Source organism: Bubalus kerabau, chromosome 9 (assembly GCF_029407905.1).
Source record: "Bubalus kerabau isolate K-KA32 ecotype Philippines breed swamp buffalo chromosome 9, PCC_UOA_SB_1v2, whole genome shotgun sequence".
NCBI classification, from domain to species: domain Eukaryota; kingdom Metazoa; phylum Chordata; class Mammalia; order Artiodactyla; family Bovidae; genus Bubalus; species Bubalus kerabau.
In genome coordinates this window covers 26706029-26720272 of record NC_073632.1, presented here as the reverse complement: position 1 = coordinate 26720272, position 14244 = coordinate 26706029, and the positions used below count along the sequence as shown (strand labels likewise).

Sequence of the window (14244 nt, the reverse complement as noted above, 5' to 3'; positions counted from 1 at the left end):
GATTCTCCAGGCAAGAACACTGGAGTGGGTTGCCATTTCCTTCTCCAATGCATGAAAGTGAAAAGTGAAAGTGAAGTCACTCAGTCGTGCCCGACTCTTAGTGACCCCCTGGACTGCAGCCTACCAGGCTCCTCCGTCCATGGAATTTTCCAGGCTATGGGTGGAAAAGAGACACAACTAATCGATTACACTTTCACTTTTTTCAAAAAAAAAAAACAAAAAACGGATGAGCAAGTTCCAACTTCTAGAATAGTAGTTTTGAAACTCTTAGCAAATTGTCCTCATGATGAAATGTCAATTGCCAAACAGATAAAAATGATGGATAGATACTTGGGTTAAGTTTAAATTGTCTCATTTTAGTAGAAAGTGTATATTATTGCTTATATTTGAGCTACCATCTGGGCTCTAGGATCCAGAAAAAACTAAAGAATACATTCACTGAAAATAGTTTGTGTCAAGTATTATGATAAATTACAAAGATAAATCAGTGAGCAAGAGAGATCCACACTGTAGGGTAAGGGAGTTAGAGAAGGCGAGGTTTGGAAAAAGAACCAGACCTGCACTTTACAGAACAGATCACCTTTAATGAGGCGAGAAGGGGCAGCAGTGAGATTAGTGAGCTGCTGCACTAACCCAAGAAAAGAATAAGTATATATAGACATATATGTGGAAATCTACTGTCTTAAGGGGGTCTGTTCTCCAAGGTTGTTTCGGAGTGGTTCTCTCTTAAATGGCTGAGGCAAGGAATTCTGGAGATGGGCCAGAGGCTGGACCAGTTGGGAGCTCGGTGTAATCAATCTTAATGTCCATTTTTTTCTATGGGTGAGAGTTCTTTGTTTTGCATAGAATGGTGGGGAGGACCTGGAGGGGAGTTTTAACTCCAGGCTATTTTGAGTCTTGTAAGTTTCCTTCACACACCTTCATGTGGTTTATCCACAGCATAGTTTACAGTTTCTACCAAAAAGCATTTGTTGCTGTTGCTGTTGCTAAGTCGCTTCAGTCCTGTCCAACTCTGTGCACGGCCTCGGTGATTTTAGCAGTGAAAATTTTCAAGGCAAGAATAACCAATTTGCAGTCTTCATCTCTCTCTCTCTCAAACACACAATCTATATTTGCACATATAATATTTTGGGGTTAACATAAAATACAGGGCTTCTGTCACAATGTAAATTTTAGATAAACAATGAATTAAATTTTAGTATAAGTATTTTTACTGCCTGGAACATACTTATACTAAAATTTTAATTTACTGTTTATCTGAAATTCAATTTTCACAGAATGTCTTGGTTGCTGTTGCTGCTTTGGGCTGAATCTGGCAATCCTAATGTACACATTAGGGTTACCAGATACTTATCTATATCTATAGATCTCTACGGTATATGTCATGTCTATTTTTGAGCAATTTAACTTCTTGGAGAAACTTCCAAAATGAACTGTATGTAAACTATTATTCTAGGTAATTAAACATAATGATCAGTGATTTCAAGTTATTTTATAGAAACCAATTAAGTGTGGTAGGCCAACTACCAAAAATGATGAATTTCATGTAAAGTAGTTAAACCGTCGTGATTGGAAATGGTGGGCTATCAGACCAGTTTTCTCTGGGGTCACTGATAGTCCAAGAAAATAGAACATCATTGGCATATGTCATAGAGGGGTTCATACAAAAGTAGATAAAATCACTAAGCTACTGCCTAAAAAATGGAGGGATTAGCAGAGTAACATTTCTGTTTTACCCTGCTATAATATATGCCTTTTTTGTTGTTGTTTTAGTTGTGCAATGTAATAATTTTATTGGAATATAATTGCTTTACAATGTTAAGCTTCTGCTGTACAACAAAGTGAATCACCTGTACTTATATATATATCCCCTCCCTCTTGACCCTCTCTCCCATTGCCCCCTCTTTCTGACCCCACCCATCTAAGTCAGAGAATTCTGAGCTGAGCTCCCTGTGCTTTATAGCAGGTCTTCTATACTAAGATTCTAGGAAATGATTACAGCTCCCACTTGTCTACTCCCAACCCCAGGCTACAAGCCTATTTTGACCATGGGCTTAGACCAATGCAGAGCTGGTGTCAGCATGGCCTTGGTCCCTAAGGGCATCCAAGGGAGGCTCCCCCTGGGGCTGGACAAGAATATCAGGCTTGCATCAGACTGCCCTGGACTAGAATCGGAGCAGAAATTTTGGAAAAACCTTGTTTTCCCAAATTTGCCCCACATTAAGGTGTCAGATACTGACCCCTAAATAAGCCACGCAAGTGTTGAATGGGTCTGTTATGCCCTCCCGCTGCTGAGACTGGAGGTAAGAAAAAATGGGGCGCCTGGAGGTGTCTTTTGGTAGGTGACTGGAGACTGGCAACCGCTGGCCATGGCATCACCAGCCCATGCGGACTGCCACCACCACCACCTGCACACTGCCATAATGCAGAGTGTCTCATCAACCAGCCCAGTAAAAGCAAAAGCTGACTAGGCCCAGCTTAGGGCCTAGTAGCCAGAAAGAGGAAGGTCAGTCAGGACAAACACACGTTTCCTGATGCCACAGAACTGCTGCAAGAGAAAAGATGTGGGAAAGACATTCAAGAGAGTCAAACGAAGCTTGCACACACATACCCATACCTACACACATTTTTTTGGAGCTAAAGCAAGCCAGTTTCCCTGTTAAACAACTCATCACATGAACTGAAGAAGATTATTATTATAAAGGCCAAAAAGGGAAGACTAGGAGGCAAAGAAACTAAGAAAGATTCAATACAATAAAAGTTAAGATTAGTAAGCTAGAAAACAAAGACAAGCCAAAATAAAGCAGAAAGGATAAACAAATCCAAAAGTTAAAATACTTATGACCAATAAAGCAGATAAACACTCTGTGAATCTGATTAAAGGACAGCATGCACGTGGTGAGCACACACGAGAGGAATCTGGGGAAAATATGCAGGATTAAAGATGAGGAGACTAACCACAGATACAGGCGTGATTAAAAGAATTATAATACATCACTGCTTGCAATTCTACGGCTACAAATTTGAAGATACAGAGGAAGTGAATGATTTCCCAACAAAATATAAATTACTTAAATTGCCAATCACTGTAGAAGATGTTGGGCTGGTGATTAAGAATCTATCATGGAAAAAGGCACAAAGACCAGATGGGTTTAATCTTTAAATACCAGATGACTCCAATGCTGTTTAAGCATTTCCAGGCAATGGAAACAAGGAAAAAAATTCTAATTCATTTTTTAAAACCAGATTAATTTTAATTCCAAAGCCTGATAACATATTTTTTTTTAAATGCTGGACTCATCTTAAAATTGCAGACACAAATAATTTTAACTAAAATATTAGCAGATCAAATGCAACTTGCTGCTGTCTTAGGTCAGGTTCCCCAGGTAGACTCTGCAGTGGAAATATGGAAAAATGCTTTGTTGCTGAAAAATGCTACCCATGATCTGGGCCTTTAGAGAGTTGTAGTAGTAACATCAACTATCACAGATTACCATAACAATTATAATAATGGTGAGAAAGTTTGAGGTATTTCGAGCATTACAAAAATGTAACAGACACAAAGTGAGCAAATGCTGTTGGGAAAATGGCGCAAAAAAATTAGACCTACTTGTTGCATCATTGCCACAAAATTTCAATTTGTAGAATATGCAGCATTTGTGAAGCACAACACAGCAAAATGCAATAAAACCTGATAAGCCTGTAAATGTTTGTCCAAAGCCCGAGTGAACAGCACCAACAGTGAACCCTAATGTAAACTATGGACTATGCATGATTAAAAATGAGTAAGCGTAGGTTTATGGATTATAATGAAGGAACCATTCTGGTGGGGATGGGTGGGTGTTGATAATGGGGGAGGTGTGCATGCAGCACAAGGTCATATGGGAAATCTCTACATTACTCTCAGCTAAATTTTGCTGCGAACCTACTTCTCAAAAAATAAAAGCTAGTAAAAACAAAGAAGGAAAAATGCATGCCAAACGTTTTGGAGGGAGTGCTTTGAGGAACAACATCTTTAAGAAAGTGAGAGGCAGGCACTGAGACAGGGAGAGAGGTTGAACTGCAATTCAGTTACAACAGAGGTGAACCAGTCATGAGAAACTCAGCTGTGAGCCATCAGCATCCCAACATGCAGGACGCACGGGGGAATAGGTACCACGTAATTGCAGCCATGAAATTAAAAGACGCTTACTCCTTGGAAGGAAAGTTATGACCAACCTAGATCGCATATTCAAAAGCAGAGACATTACTTTGCCAACAAAGGTCCGTCTAGTCAAGGCTATGGTTTTTCCTGTGGTCATGTATGGATGTGAGAGTTGGACTGTGAAGAAGGCTGAGCACCGAAGAATTGATGCTTTTGAACTGTGGTGTTGGAGAAGACTCTTGCGAGTCCCTTGGAGTGCAAGGAGATCCAACCAGTCCATTCTGAAGGAGATCAGCCCTGGGATTTCTTTGGAGGGAATGATGCTAAAGCTGAAACTCCAGTACTTTGGCCACCTCATGCGAAGAGTTGACTCATTGGAAAAGACTGTGATGCTGGGAGGGATTGGGGCCAGGAGGAGAAGGGGATGACAGAGGATGAGATGGCTGGATGGCATCACTGACTTGATGGACATGAGTCTCAGTGAACTCCGGGAGTGGGTGATGGACAGGGAGGCCTGGCGTGCTGCGATTCATGGGGTCGCAAAGAGTCGGACACGACTGAGCGACTGAACGGAACTGAATGTCAGCATTGGAGCAGCACACCATAGCATCCATTAGACCCAAACGATTATAGTTTCAAAGGATACAATATGAACATGTAGAATTTATTTCCAGTTGCAAGCGTGAGATCAAGATATCTATCACTATAGTTCTTTGCATGAACAAAAAATGTATTAAGAACATACAGCTGTTACATGCAGAAGAGGCATTTGAAAAATCTGTCAATTTATCGGCCATTTCCGGCACATCTTAAGTTTTACATATTATAGACGTGAATATATTATTCAGATTTGTGTGTTCTTTTTTTTCCTTCTTGGTCTTCCCTCTACCTTTCCACCCACATCGACCCCAGTACAGTACTCCGAAAAGAAATAACCGTAATGTACAGGCTCTGGTGGAGATAGATTGAAATGTATCCCTGATTTGTTTCAGGAACAAGCATTCTGCAGCACCAGCTTCCATAGACAGGTGCTGGAGAATTTTTAGTTTAATTAAACACATTATCTCCAGAGCCACTCTCTAGCTCTCCATTGAACACACCACAAGTATTCCCTGGAGATAATTAACTCCACCAGGATATAAATACAAGTAAGTAAAAACCAGAAAAATCCTGAGTGTGGCCATATGTCCAAACAGAAAGCACATGTCTTAGTGGGAGAACTATAGGTGTAGAGGTGAAACATCACCTATTCATCAGAGAATTCAATCAGATCCACTTAGAAATTCCCAGCCAATCCACCTTCATTAACGGCAAACATTCCTCCAACAAACATCCCCTCCCCTGCCATTAATAAGACACAAAAGTGTAAAATCTCAAATCTGAAACAATGCATAGAATCTAGGTCTCTTGCAGATATACAATACACATCATAAATTAATGAGGATCCTTACCTTTGCAGATTGCCTCTGGGGCTTTAAAAATGGAGAATCTCAATTGTGAAAGGGCTTCTAAGACTGAAAAGCCTCCAAAGTTGCTGGAAGCATGGCTCCTCACCCATAGGATTCGCCAACAACGCTGACGACTCACTCACTCCAGAAGCATCTCAGAGGCATGCCCTCTCAAAGAGACTGAATCCTCTCCGGGTAGTTTCGTTATCTGGCTCCCGGCTATGTCTGCGCATGCGTGGCCCAGGTGCAGCTCCTTAGGGCCATCACTTGCAATTAGAGAACCGAAGTGGCTTCACCCTTTTCCTACGCACAAGAATTTCTAGAGGCTGTGATCTCTCAGAATAAAACATTAGATATGACTCTGATCATGTGTTTTATGGTCTGTCCAACGCAAAGTTACTTTCTCCTTGTAAGCAGAGCTTCATGGAAGTCCAAATGATCAAAGAAATTTTCTGATGAGTGTTAAATCAGCGGCCAATTGAATTTCAAGTTTAATGTATGCAAGCTAAGTCTTCCTGATACATAGATCTCAGAATAGATACGCCATGCCCAATGTGATCTGAATATATTAGGTCTGGTAAACAACACTCCTCCTCTGGATGGTGGCTGAATGAACACCACTAGGATTTTCTTTTGCAATTTTCTTTTTTTTTTCAGTGCTTCTAATTCAAACGAATCCCCCTTTAAATCAACCATTTTTTTTTAATACATGTAAAGCTAAATTAATAGCTGTTGGGAAAATGTTAGAGCATTGCTGATGACATAAAAGAAAGAGCTGGTGAAAGTAGATGGGAACCACTGATGTCAAGCAGTACCTGTAGTTTTTGGAGTAGCCATCTGATTGGACACAGAGGGTTGGACCAAATGAACTCTTTAAACACTTCCCAGCTCAATATTACAAGACACATGTGATACAATTCTTCTTTACGTGTTATTCTTCCACTGACACTGAGAACATGTCTGAGAAACACGAAGTAAACACTTCTCAAGTTCAGCAGATCTCCAGTTTTCATAAGACACAGATTTTTTGGCATTGAGATAATTGACTTTATATTTTCTATCCATTTGGAGCTACTTTCCCAAGCTTTTATTCCTTTGCACTTTCATCCTCCACAAATTCTTCTGCTGGAAAACTGCAATTACATTTAACTACAGAGAGGTAGTTAGCTGGGTGCATGCATAAATTTTATGTTTTAATGATTCTTTCATTCCTTTGTTAAATTAGAGTAATACATCTCTATTCAACTGGTCTAATAACCAAGGTCAATTTAGTTAAGTTGTAATGTTGAAACAACTCAAAGTACATTATATTGAATATTTCTTGCTAACACCATGATTGCCTTTTGTCTTTATTTTATTCCTTAAAAAAAAAAAAGCCTCACATTGCCAATTAGAATCATATTAAGTGGCACTGAATTAAGGGAGAAGGATCTAGATGGAGGTTTTAGCAATAGCAATCGGCAAGTCTCTCAAAATGCAGTTTGGCACTAAAGAGAATCATTAGTACGTGTTCTGGCTTCCACCTGCAGTTCTGCCTTGGGAGAGATTCTGTGGCTGCATCAGCAAAACCACAGTGAACCAGGGAATGGGAACTTTTTACCAGTCCTGACACTCAAAACTCACCACCGGTTGAGTTTCATTTCTTTACTCCAGTTGACTACTTTGCTATCCACTTGTGCAGATGTTCTGCCTGTGTTCTTTTCACTGAACGCATTGCATTCGCTTACCCTATAAATGGGCTTCCCAGGTGGTGCAGTGGTAAAGAATCCGCCTGCCAATGCAGGAGATGCAAGGGACACGGGTTCGATTGATGGGTGAGGAAGATCCCCTGGAGGAGGGCATGGCAAACCACTCCAGTATTCTGCCTAGAAAATTCCATGGACAGAGGAACCTGGTGGGCTACAGTCCATGGGGTCACAATGAGTCAGACACGACTAAGGGACTGAGCACCCATGCACACTGTCTTTTTCGCACGCATGCGCACACACACACAATAAATACTGAGGATTTCTCCTCAGCAGCACTAGAATTAGTAGATAGGAGGAATTTATGAACAGAAGTCTGCTTCTGAAAGTGGGGAGAGGCAAGCAGTCTGTTTGACTTAGTTGTATGTTAACTGGGGATAGATTTGTGGGAATGCTTGAGATTATGGTGGAGATGCTGAGATAAGAGGCCATACCCAGACTAATAGATGAATCAAGATTCCTAGAGTAGAGTAACTCATACCTTGAAGTGAGATTCTCAGTGCAGAACAGAACTAAAGTCCAGGGTCATAACCAAGTAAAGCAGGAAAAAAGTGCATGGAGTATTGTTGATGGGAACCATGGGATTCCATTCAATGCCTTTGAGAAAGGTGCATCCTTTTGGCAGATATTGATTGCCCATTAATGCTACAGCTAAGTATCAAATGGGGCAATATCATAAATAAGGTCTCCATCACTTCATGGGAAATAGATGGGGAAACAGCGGAAACAGTGTCAGACTTTATTTTGGGGGGCTCCAAAATCACTGCAGATGGTGACTGCAGCCATGAAATTAAAAGACTCTTACTCCTTGGAAGGAAAGTTATGACCAACCTAGATAGCATATTCAAAAGCAGAGACATTACTTTGCCAACAAAGGTCCGTCTAGTCAAGGCTATGGTTTTTCCTGTGGTCATGTATGGATGTGAGAGTTGGACTGTGAAGAAGGCTGAGCACCGAAAAATTGATGCTTTTGAACTGTGGTGTTGGAGAAGACTCTTGAGAGTCCCTTGGACTGCAAGGAGATCCAACCAGTCCATTCTGAAGATCAGCCCTGGGATTTCTTTGGAGGGAATGATGCTGAAGCTGAAACTCCAGTACTTTGGCCACCTCATGCGAAGTTACTCATTGGAAAAGACTCTGATGCTGGGAGGGATTAGGGGCAGAAGGAGAAGGGGATGACAGAGGATGAGATGGCTGGATGGCATCACTGACTCAATGGATGTGAGTCTGGGTGAACTCTGGGAGTTGGTGATGGACAGGGAGGCCTGGCATGCTGTAATTCATGCGGCCGCAAAGAGTCGGACAGGATTGAACTGAACTGAACTGAACTGAAGGCTCAACAGTGAGCAATAGACCCACTTGAGTTTCTCTGTAATATGATCCTGAAGACCTGTCATGAAACTGTTACAGGGTCCTTTCCCCATTTCTAGTTAACGACATACAAGCATTTGTATTGTCTCTAAATTGCCTTCTCCCAAGTCATGCACTTAATTGGCAATACAACAGAAAACTTCCAATGGAGGAGAGAAATGAAGTGGAAACATGCCCTTCTGTGGGCCTCTTTTATATGGTTTTCCTTCAAGATGATAACTCCATTAGTAAACGTTGCCCTTTACTTTGCTGGAAGATTTCTCTTGCAGTGTATTTGCAGCCATGGCCTGCTAAGTGTGCCATGTTGTCCTACCTGCCTTTCCCTATCTTTTATGGGGCAATATAATATAGGGGATGGTGTCCAGGCATGAAAACCTGAACTAATTACCAGTCCTTGTTCTGTTAGCTTTTAAACGTGTGACTTCAAGCAAGTTTACCTCTCTAAGTTCCATTTATAAAATGGAAATGTTACTAATGCTCTAGCTTTCCACTTTTTTAGTACTATAATCCTTTTTTTTTGCAAGTAGGATGTTATTCTAAACCTCCAACCTACAAAATAGATCAAACCGGCATGCTTTAATTTGAAGTGGGGAAACAGCGGGTAGGTCGTGGAGCCCTTAGCCATTTGATTTTACCCTCTGAGTCACTTCATTCCGGAGACTGAGAACTCATCTGAAAAATCCCAAATCTAGACCAGCCCTTCCAGATGTAAATCTATGACTGACGGTAAGTTACTCATTCTTCTCCACTTGGATGCAGAGTATTGACTGAATTTCAATTTGTGTGTATCATGTCAGATAAAGAGAAAGTCAGGAAGGGAAAACCTTGCAAAATAGAAAAAAAAAGGAAGACACGTTTTTCCCTAATAGACAGCAGAAAATAGAAGTAAAATCTCTGCAGGAAGTTTTGTTAAATAGGCTTGATTTCCACTGTGACGTCTGCTTGTATCCAGGGTTTGGCTCTGTGCAGCTAGCTTTATGGACTGGTGGATCGCCTTTCAACATTGATGGCAAGGATGACCTCAACTCCCAAGCCCTCCTCAGTGGAGGAGGCACCCAGACTCATAAATGTAGCCTTACCCCCACCTGCCACTCCATCATGCAGCACAAGGATGTGTCACCCAGAATCCAGTGACGCAGCCAACTCTGCGGTGCCCCTGTGACTCCATAGGTCCTAGGTCCTCCTGATGGTCAAATAAAGTGCAGGAGCAGTATAAGAAAAATCTGATGCAAAGAATATAACTTCATGTGGCCGATTCATGTTGATGTATGGCAAAAAGCCATCACAATATTGTAAAGTAATTATCCTCCAATTAAAATAAATTAATTTTAAAAAGAATTATTCTCATTCTATGAGTATTATCTATGTCAGGTATTGTGCTAAGGGCTTTATTACTGTGCATATAGAGGCAACATTCTGGCAAGGCAGGTTTTATTATTCCCTTCTCACAGAAGAAGAAACTGAGACTCAAGAGTTTTTCAAAATACAAAGCCAGTACCTGGCACACCAACCATGAGTCCAAATACCTGCAGAGTCTCCTTTCCAAGCTCCCACTGGAGTTATGCTGACAGGCCCCTGCAGCCCTGGATGACTGGTTTTCCAGTCTCTTCCTTGGTATAACTGACAAATTGGTCACAGGGAAACCATCAGCCAAATATAGACCATTTAAGATACCACTAGATGTTTAGAAAATATTTTAAAGCGCTGACTATAGTGGAAAGTAATTTACATTATGGAAGCAATCATTTAATCACTGCAATTAGCCAAATTATTACCTATTTAGCTAATTATCTTTTAATTACATAATTAAAAAATTAAGCATTACATTATTCTGGCTAATGCCAAATTCTTTTTCCATAATTTCTCCATGAAAAGTATAATTTACTGTAAGGTAACAACATAATTTTCTACAGAAATTGTTTCATTTTATTCTTAATTACAGGACAAATTTTGCCGTAACCACCATGACCTGTATATAACCAATGAGAGAACTTGGCCTTCTAGGAACATGTAGTTGTAGAGGCTAGAACAAAGGCAGTTGGTTGGTTTTCCGAAATGTAGAGAAACTGCTGACTTTTTGTACAAAAAGATGCCATCAACATAGCAGTGTTTCTCCACTAGTTGCACATTAGAATTTCCTGGGGAGCTTAAAAAAAGAAAAACCTCACGTGGAGGGGTCACTCCCAGGGACTCTGATTTAACTGCCGTGAGGTGGGACCCATCATGCTTTTATAATCCCTTCAGAAGACTATATTTCCTCTGCTGTTCAATACATCCTTATAGTTTATTTATTTTATACTTAATAGTTTGTACCTCTTTATCCCCTACTTCTACCTTGCCCCTCCTCCTTCCTTCTTGCCTCTAGTAAATGCTAGTTTGTTCTCTGTATCTGTGAGTCTGTCTCTTTTTTGTTATAGTTACTAGTTGTATTTTTTAGGTTCTGCATACAAGTACTATCACACTATAAAAGGAGTATAACTTTAAAAATTGTGAATAACTATGCTGTACATCTGAAAGCTGTATAATATTGTACTTCAACTATACTTTAGTTGAAAACTTAACATTTTTTTAAAATTTATAAATTTAAACTTAAAAAAATTTAAAGTAGGAGAGGGCAGGATAGAAGGAATTTTCAAATTTGTCCATTAAAGGAAATTCCCTAGTGGGCCAGTGGTTAGGACGCTTTCACTGCCAAGGGCCTAGGTTCAATCCCTGGTCGGGGAACTAAGATCATGCAAGCCATGTGGCATGGCCAAATAATAATAATAATAATGAAATAAAACAAAAGAGAAGTGATACAAACATCATACATCATAAAAATAGTATCAATTAAAGGTACCTCTATCTCTTAAAAAATTTTTTCCAAATGATCCTGATATGCAACTAGGGTAAAGAACCACTGAGAAGGTAATTTTAGCCTGTTCCGCCTTTAGTTGTGTTTTGTTTGTTTTGGTAGGAGTTGCTGTGGTCAAAGTCGAAAACCATTATGATGGGCCTGTGGGAGCAGTAAGGTGGGGTTATAAGAATGATGCAAAAGATCCAGACAACCAACCTGACTGTTAGTTCATAAGCTACAGAGTTAGGAGTTTGCAGTCATAGGAAGATGAGACACAGCCTGTTGACCGAGATTCTAGATGGTCATGCTCAGTTGCCAAATACTCCAGTATCATTGTCAGTAAGTTGCAAAAAGGTCAGGAATTTGAGTAGATAATTTATCTGCTATGAAGCTGCACATCTTGGATCCAAAAGCAAAAGTTACCTGAGTTAACAAGCTTCTTATTAGGCCAAAGTATACCTATGAGTAGATGCAATAACCATGGTTAAGAACATTGTGATTCCACTCAGTTCACTTCATATTCATATACATACTTAACACCAGGCCTGGGGTAAGATGCTTTGATATTGCCAACTGTCTTGCATGACAGATGGTTTCTGCCCCAGCTTCTTCTCTCTGACATTGCTGGGAGAAAGGATAGGTAAGTCTTGGCTGTACTAGCTCCTGAGTGAGAGAGCAAGCATGGTTGGGAGGCTGTCTTCAGTCCCTGAAGATGTTTCCATGAAGGAAACTCAGTTATCACAGTTTTCTATATGCTGATCAGTTAATGATTCCCAGTAGCTCGAAAGCACGTGTGCTATGAAACCTGGGCACAGAGATCAAAAGGAGGCATACGTAAGTTTGCTTTTGTTTTTTGCACAATTTTATTGAGGTGTTATTGACACACAGTCAACTACTTTGTATGAACATATGCTTTCTTTTTTAAAATTAACTTCTATTGGAGTATATTGGCTTTATAAGTGTTTGTTTCTACTGTATGATGAAGTTGATCAGCTATATATACACATATATCTCCTCTTTTTTTGGATTTACTTCTCATTTAGGTCACCAAAGAGCACTGAGTAGAGTTTCCTAATCTATACAGTAGATTCTCATTAGTTATCTATTTTATACATAGTATCAACAGTATGTATACACACACACACACACACACACATATATGTCAATCCCAATCTCCCAGTTCATCCCACCCCAGTCCCCCAACCTTGGTGTCCATATGCTTTTTCTCTACATCCATGTCTTTATTTCTGTTTTGCAAATAAGAACATCTCTACCATTTTTCTAGATTCCACATATACAAACGCTAACATCGATATTTGTTTTTTCTCTTTCTGACTTACTTCACTCTGTATAACAGTCTCTAGGTCAATGATTTCTTTTATCCTGGATAAATGAGAGAAAAATGACTAGTTCAGTGGGAGGTGTAAGAAACTGCTAAGCTGAAACTTCAATACTTTGGCCACCTCATGCGAAGAGTTGACTCATTGGAAAAGACCCTGAAGCTGGGAGGGATTGGGGGCAGGAGGAGAAGCAGACGACAGAGGATGAGATGGCTGGATGGCATCACCGACTCAAGGATGAGATGGCTGGATGGCATCACCGACTCGATGGACATGGGTTTGGGTGGACTCCAGGAGTTGGTGATGGACAGGGAGGCCTGGCGTGCTATGGTTCGTGGGGTCGCCAAGACTCGGACACAACTGAGAGACTGAACTGAACTGAACTGAAGCTGTTTTCTGAAGAGGTTCTGCCATTTTGCATTCCACCTGCAGTCTATGAGAGCTCCAGTTTCTTTACACTGGATAAGATCAGTCTTTTTAGGTTTAGCCATCTTAATAGCTATATAGTGGTATCTCATTGTGGTTTTAGTGTGCATTTCCCTAATGACTAATGATGTTGAGTATTCTTTCATATGCTACTAAGCATATGAAGACATCACCTGTCTTCTTTGATGAACTGTCTATTCAAACAAACTGTCTATTCAAATCCTTCACCCAGTTTTTATTAGGTTGTTGTTTTCTTATTATTCAATTTTGAGAGTTCTATATATATAATCTGGAATAAGTTCTTTATCAGAAATGTGATTTGTAAAGATTTTCTCCCAGATTGTGGATTATCTTTTCATTTTCTTCATGGTATATTTTGAAGAGCAAAATTGTTTTTACTCTGATGAAACTTAATTTATTAATTATTTCAATGAATCATAATTTTGGTGTCATGTCTCGGTTTTGATTACTGTAGCTTTAGAATAAGTCTTGTAATCAGGCAGTGTTGACCCTTCACCTTTGTTCCTTTTTTTAAACAATATTTTGGCAATTCTAAATGCATTACATTAATTTGAGACCTTTCCTCTTTTTAACATAGATATTGAGTTCCGTAATTTTTCTCCTTTCATACTGCCTTAAAGGAATACTGCAAATGTTGATGTGTTGCGTTTTCATTTTCAATCAGTTCAAAATATTTTCTCATGTCCCTTTTGGTTTCTTCAATTGATGGTTGATTGATGCCAGGCAAATATCTGCATATTTTTCACACATGTTTCTGTTGATTTCTAATTTAATTCCAGTGTGGTCAGAGAACATTATGTGACCTGAATACTTTTAAATTTGAGATATTTTTATTACCCAGAATAGGTCTATCTTGGTAAATGGTCTATGTGCAACTTAAAAATATATATTCTGTTTTTGTTGAATATAATGA

The 14244-nt window shown here is 39.8% G+C and overlaps 1 long non-coding RNA gene across 9 annotated transcripts in view; it reads right to left on the bottom strand.

Moving 5' to 3' along the window:
* Positions 1-6736, bottom strand: part of LOC129619652 (uncharacterized) — a 144026-nt gene extending 137290 nt beyond the window's left edge. For 2 of the 9 annotated variants that reach the window (XR_008698009.1, XR_008698008.1), the window contains exon 1: positions 5596-6716. This is a non-coding gene — a long non-coding RNA (uncharacterized LOC129619652). Of the gene's footprint in view, positions 1-5595 lie in introns of all 9 variants that reach the window. The other 7 variants (XR_008698011.1, XR_008698013.1, XR_008698014.1 and 4 more) reach the window with 7 other exon arrangements.
* Positions 6737-14244: the final 7508 nt, after the last annotated feature.